Source organism: Pinus tabuliformis, chromosome 5_2 (assembly GCF_031772625.1).
Source record: "Pinus tabuliformis cultivar Carrire ecotype Pingquan chromosome 5_2, CPIR1, whole genome shotgun sequence".
NCBI lineage: Eukaryota > Viridiplantae > Streptophyta > Pinopsida > Pinales > Pinaceae > Pinus > Pinus tabuliformis.
The window spans coordinates 883,575,733-883,581,561 of record NC_142306.1 but is presented as its reverse complement, the minus strand read 5'-3'; positions in this window follow the sequence as shown (position 1 = coordinate 883,581,561).

The following is a 5,829-nucleotide window of genomic DNA, read 5'->3' as shown; positions in this document are numbered from 1 at the left end:
GATTTTTGCGCAAGGTAGCTCGTGCAGTGGTGTCGTACAGGGAGCACCACCAGTGATTAGCTAGTCACTTTGTAGACACATGTGACATTTTTGTCTTTTTGTACTTATCATTTTGCCGATCATAAGGTGTTTTTCAACCTATGATCGAAGACGATGTATATTTTTGACACACTCCTATCTATATATATATCATTATTACCGGCTTATCTTGTTTAACATGTATGATGAAATGTTTTTTTAAATTTACTTGCATGATTATCGTAAATGTCTGTCCAACACTCGAGAAGCAATTGCATCTGCTAATGTATTCAAGGACCTTGGAATATGTTGATATTCAATGTAATCAAATTCACGTTCCAAGAGACGCACTCTCAAAAACAACCTTAATAACACAGGATTTCTAATGGCATAAACTCTATTAAGCTGTAATACAACAAGTTCAGAATCTAACCTCACTATCAAACGTCGAATTCCAAATGAAATAGATTCGGATAATAATTCAACCACTGCACTGTATTCTGCAATGTTATTCGTTGTTTGACCGAGGCTTACCCCATGCATAGAAACTAACTCGTCAGAGGGTGAATAGATAACCCAAGCTGCGGAAGAGATATTCCGTGTACTACGACAAGCACCATCAGCGAATCCAATGTATGTTTGGAGGGGCGTCGACATCTACAATATCAAGAGCAAAACCAAGATAAGCCAGAATACCGACGAAAAACACACTCACTAAGCTAAGCACACTGACTAACTAACAGTCAAACTAGCTAGAAAGAAAACCTAACCTAACTAAAAAATCTCCATACCCACCATTTAAGCATAATACCTCTTTAGGTAAAGCCCATTTCTGGGTTTATCCAAAGAGTCCCCATCAAAATCTACTAGCTCATAAGCCCCTTTTGCTAGTTTTCGCTTTACAATATAGGGTCCATGCCACATAGGAACGAATTTTCCAGCACCTAGCTTATCGTTAGCTTGATCATATAAGAGCACTAGGTCTCCCTCCGAAAAACTTTGAGGGGTCACATTTCTATCATACTGAGCTTTCATTCGCTTCGCGTGAGTCTCGATTGCCAATGTAGCGTCACGTCGAGTCTCATCTAATTTAGCTAAGTACAATAAACGTTTCTCCTCTTCGGAAGTAGCTGGAAGTAATTCGACAGCCATTTGAAGTGATGGGATTTCACATTCAATGGGTAACACTGCTTCTAAGCCATAAACTAGCTGGAAAGGAGTGAACCCTGTTGAGGTTTTCACTGAGGTTCGGTATGCCCATAGTGCCGAAAATAACATGTTGTGCCAATTCGACCGATGAATACCAATGGTTCGTCGGATCATGATAACCAGAACTTTGTTGATAGACTCAACCAAACCGTTGGCTTGCGGATAATAAGGAGTAGAGCTGTCATGGCGCAAACCAAGCTGGCTTGTAAGTTCAGTCATCATGGTGTTTCGAAAATGGCTTCCATGGTCAGTAATAATTGCTTGTGGGACACCAAACCTAGTTATTATATGATTGAATATGAAAACTGCAGCTGTTTTGCCGCTTGCGTCGAATGTAGGCATCGCCTCGGCCCATTTAGTGAAATAATCAACCGCGAGGATGATATACGCATGCCCCCCGGCCGAGTGAGGGTTACAAGTAATAAAGTCGATACCCCATTTGGCGAATGGACCAACGGCAATTATAGGGTGGAGAGGAGCAGGTGGTGCGCGCATCTTTCGATCAAACACTTGGCAGTTGTGGCACTTCCGAACTGCAATGATACAATCTTTAAACATAGATGGCCAGAAGTAACCAGCGCGCAACACCTTCTGAGCTGTGGCATACCCAGACATATGACCGCCACATGCTCCAGAGTGACAATCATTCAAAACTCTCTCAGCCTCTTCGTGAGTTAGACAACGTCGAAAAACTAAGTCTGCCCCCCGGCGATAAAGTGTATCTCCAATAATTTTATATTGCTGGGATTGAAACCTAATTTTCCGCCGTTCCTCTTTGGAAGCTTCAGGCCGAAAGGTTTGGGTTTGGAGATAGATGATTATATCCCTGAACCACGGATCTAAAGTACTGATAAGAAACAAAGATTCGTCCGCAATGGACTCTTCTGCCACAGTCTCTGTGTCAGTACGCGGGAAATCACACATCAATTCCGCAAAAACTAAAGATTTCTTAGACTTGGACTTCTCGAACTCCAAGTCGAACTCTTGCAGGATAACGATCCATTTAGAGTACTTGACCCCTAGCAATTGTTTTGTCAAAATGTAAATCATAGGGTTGCAATCCGAAATGACTGTAGTTTTACGGAGAAGAATGTAGTGACGAAAACGCTGGACAGCTTGAACGGCTGCCAGGGCCAATTTCTCCACATGTGAATATTTTAACTCAGTGGGATTTAAGGTTTGACTAAGATAATATATCACATGTTCAGCTCCGAATTCATCTTCTTGAACTAACACCATCCCAATGGTGGAATGTGAAGCTGCGAGGTATAAGAAGTAGTCCTGGTTGTAGTTGGGAGGATGCAATAACGGTGCATGGGTCAACGCGTGTTTAAGTGCATCAAAAGATTGTTGGGCAATCTCGTCCCAAAAGAATTGAACGTTCTGTTTCAACAACCGTGTAAAACCTTTAGTGACCTCGGCGTAGTTTGGGATGAATCGACGTAAAAAGTTCGCTTTCCCTTGCAAACTTTGGAGTTGGCGCAAACTCGAAGGAGGAGGCAATTTGATGATCGCTTCGACTTTCGAGGGATCGACGCGAATGCCGGCTTTTGAAACAACAAATCCCAGCAATCGACCTGTTTCTATACAGAAAACACACTTGTGGGGATTCAACCGAATTCGATAATGCCTACACCTCATAAAGATTGCTCGTAGGTGGTCAAGGTGATCAGCTCGTCGTAAAGAATGAGCAGGCAAATCATCGAGATACGGTTGCACAATGTGCTTGATGTCGTGAAATGCGTAAGACATCGCCCGTTGAAAAGTGGCTCCGGCATTCTTAAGCCCAAAAGGTAATTTGCAATAAGCAAACGTTCCCCATGGACAAATGAATGCCGTTTTTGGTTGGTCGGCAGGTAGAATATTGATTTGATTATAGCCCGAAAAACCATCCATGAAGGAAAACATTTCACTTCCGGCACAATCATCAATAATTTGATCGATATAAGGCGTAGGATAGTTGTCTTTTGGACAAGCTCGATTGATATCCCTATAGTCGATACAGATTCTTATTGTTCCTTGTTTCTTATTGACGGGAACAATATTCGATACCCAATCCGTTAACGGGATCGGATAAATGAAACCTGCTTTCAACAGCTTTTCGACTTCTGCTTTAATCGCAGCCGCTTTTCGAGGGTGAATCTGACGCAACCGTTGCCGAATGGGTTTAGCATCCGGGTAGGTTTTGATTTCATGAACAACAATGGCAGGATCGATTCCCGGCATTTCCTCGTAAGACCATGCAAACACATCGCGAAATTCTTGGAATAGGGCCTTGTAAGTTTGGATTTCTTCTTCTGTACATGAGGCACCTATATGAATGTTCTCCTCAATTCCGGGCTTCACTGAAATATCAATGGGAATAGTACGAGAAATATTCCCTAAATTCAACTCTGAATCAGAATGTTTCGTTGGATCCTGAGCGTCTTTGACATATTCAGCGGTAAAGATAGATGAAAAATCATTTTCAAATGCATCATCCTTAGGTAAAAACGAAGATCTGTGATGGAGATCTTCCATGGTAGATCGTCTACACTTAGGATTTCGCGAAGTTGTTCGTCAGATGACACGACTTCGGGAAACGCTATCCGTTCTAAGTTTGAGGTGAAAAGTGATTCTTCACTGACCACATTCATTTGGTCGACTTCGGTTGAATGAAAGTCGGTAAAAGACATAAGAGCTTCATAAGCAATTTCATACGGACTCAACAGCATAACATCACCGAATGAGTCTAACTCAGAGTCAGATGGAACATACCAAGGATCATCATAAATAATGTTTTCTGACGTGATCATATGAATTGTTGCAAACGAAGGTTCTACGCTGAGTGGAGGGAGAGGAAAAGTTCCCAGTAAACCGGAATCCTTAACTAAACCTACACCAACGTCCCTATAAGGGATTGTCGTCTTACCGACATGCTGGATACTCTCTGAAGAGGCTGGGTCGGATGAAAAGTATGTCAGCTGATCAATTGTCACGATCTTACCGTTGTGTGGAAATTTAATTACTCTGAAGACCGATGAAACGACCGTTGTCATAGCATATGACCAACTTCGACCCAAAAGAAGGTTGTAGTCTAGAGGGGCATCAACCACTTCCACATCCAGACTAACGGTTTTACCTTCTACCCCTATAGGCAATTCCTGTAGAATACCAAACGGACGGAACCCACGGCCATCAAAGGCCTTAAGGATGGTGGGGGATTGGTTCAACGAAGGAGAACCAAGGGATCTCCAACATTGAATGGACATAATACACGTAGAAGCTCCCTCATCAATCACAGTTTGATGAATAGGCCTGTTTTTGACTATCACTGGAATTTGGAAAGCCATTTGATGGGGGAGTCGTGGTGTACTATTTTCTAGATCGAAGATCATTAGATTCGGATCCTGAACGTCAACAGCTCCTATAGCCGACAAAAGCAATTTTCGTTGTGCTGGACATGATTGCAGCACTTCTAACGCCGACATTGCTGAGGGTGAAACAGCTAAGTCCTCAACAATGTTGTAATTCTGGGCCGCTCTCGCATGTGGATTGAAAGCAAACCTTCGAAGTACACCCTTGGCGGGCGGTTTAATTACTAAGTCTGGGTTAGGTTTCTCGATCTGTAGTGGATCGGAACCAGGAGCTGAGGTTGATGGGTTAGAGTGAGAAGATTCTGCTTCCTTGCCATCAACAGGATTCTTACTACCATAATCTTGCGATCGAGTCGCAATCCTCACATGAGACATCATCAAAATGGGTTCTTCACTGGCATTCGAGGAAGAACCTATCATCTTATTCTCCTGCTCCGGAAATGGATTTTTTAACACAGCAGGAGTGGGAGAACCTTTGACTATTTTCACTACCTCGGCCCGATGAGGGCAATCTCTCGTAAAATGATCCTCTTCACAAATGAGACAAGGATATCGAGGTTTGCGCTTTTCGTCATTGGTTTCTGACTTTTCAGTTTTCTCCTTTGGAGCCTTGTCTGCTTTAGCCTTCTTCTTTCCTTTCTTCTTTCCACCGTTTTTTGATTTGGCCGTAGATGACTCTACAGCGTGAATATCGGCGGTAAGTTCAGGAGAAGACTCTCCTGTCGGGGAATCGGGCAAAGTGATAATAGGAGTAGTTGAAGCCTTGGAAGACTTCTTCTTGCTCTTTGTATTCACGATACCAATCATACCATCAGCGGCATGAGATCCCGAAGGAGCAGCAGCGATTTGGTTCGACTTTGGAAGATCCGGAATCTTCTCGTGTAATGTACCCGACTGCGTGTAAACTAAGTCAAGGTATTGTGCCTAAGCAATGACTTGCTCCTCAGTAACTACTCCGGCCTTAGCTACATCTTCAGTAATTCTTGGTAATAATGATTTAACAAACCATTCAGCTAAGATTTGGTCCGGGATAAAAACTTTCACTAGCCTTCGTCGACGTCTCCACTCATGAATGTGATCTGAAATATACGTGGAGGTTGATTGTTTTAGTGAAGTTAATAACTCTGTACCGTTATCGTATCTGACTGGTAACTGAAAATGAGTTAAGAACGAAGTAGCTAACTGGCTAAAATTGTAAAAAGAGGCCCGTGGTAACTCAATGTACCACTTGGCCGCGAGACCAATG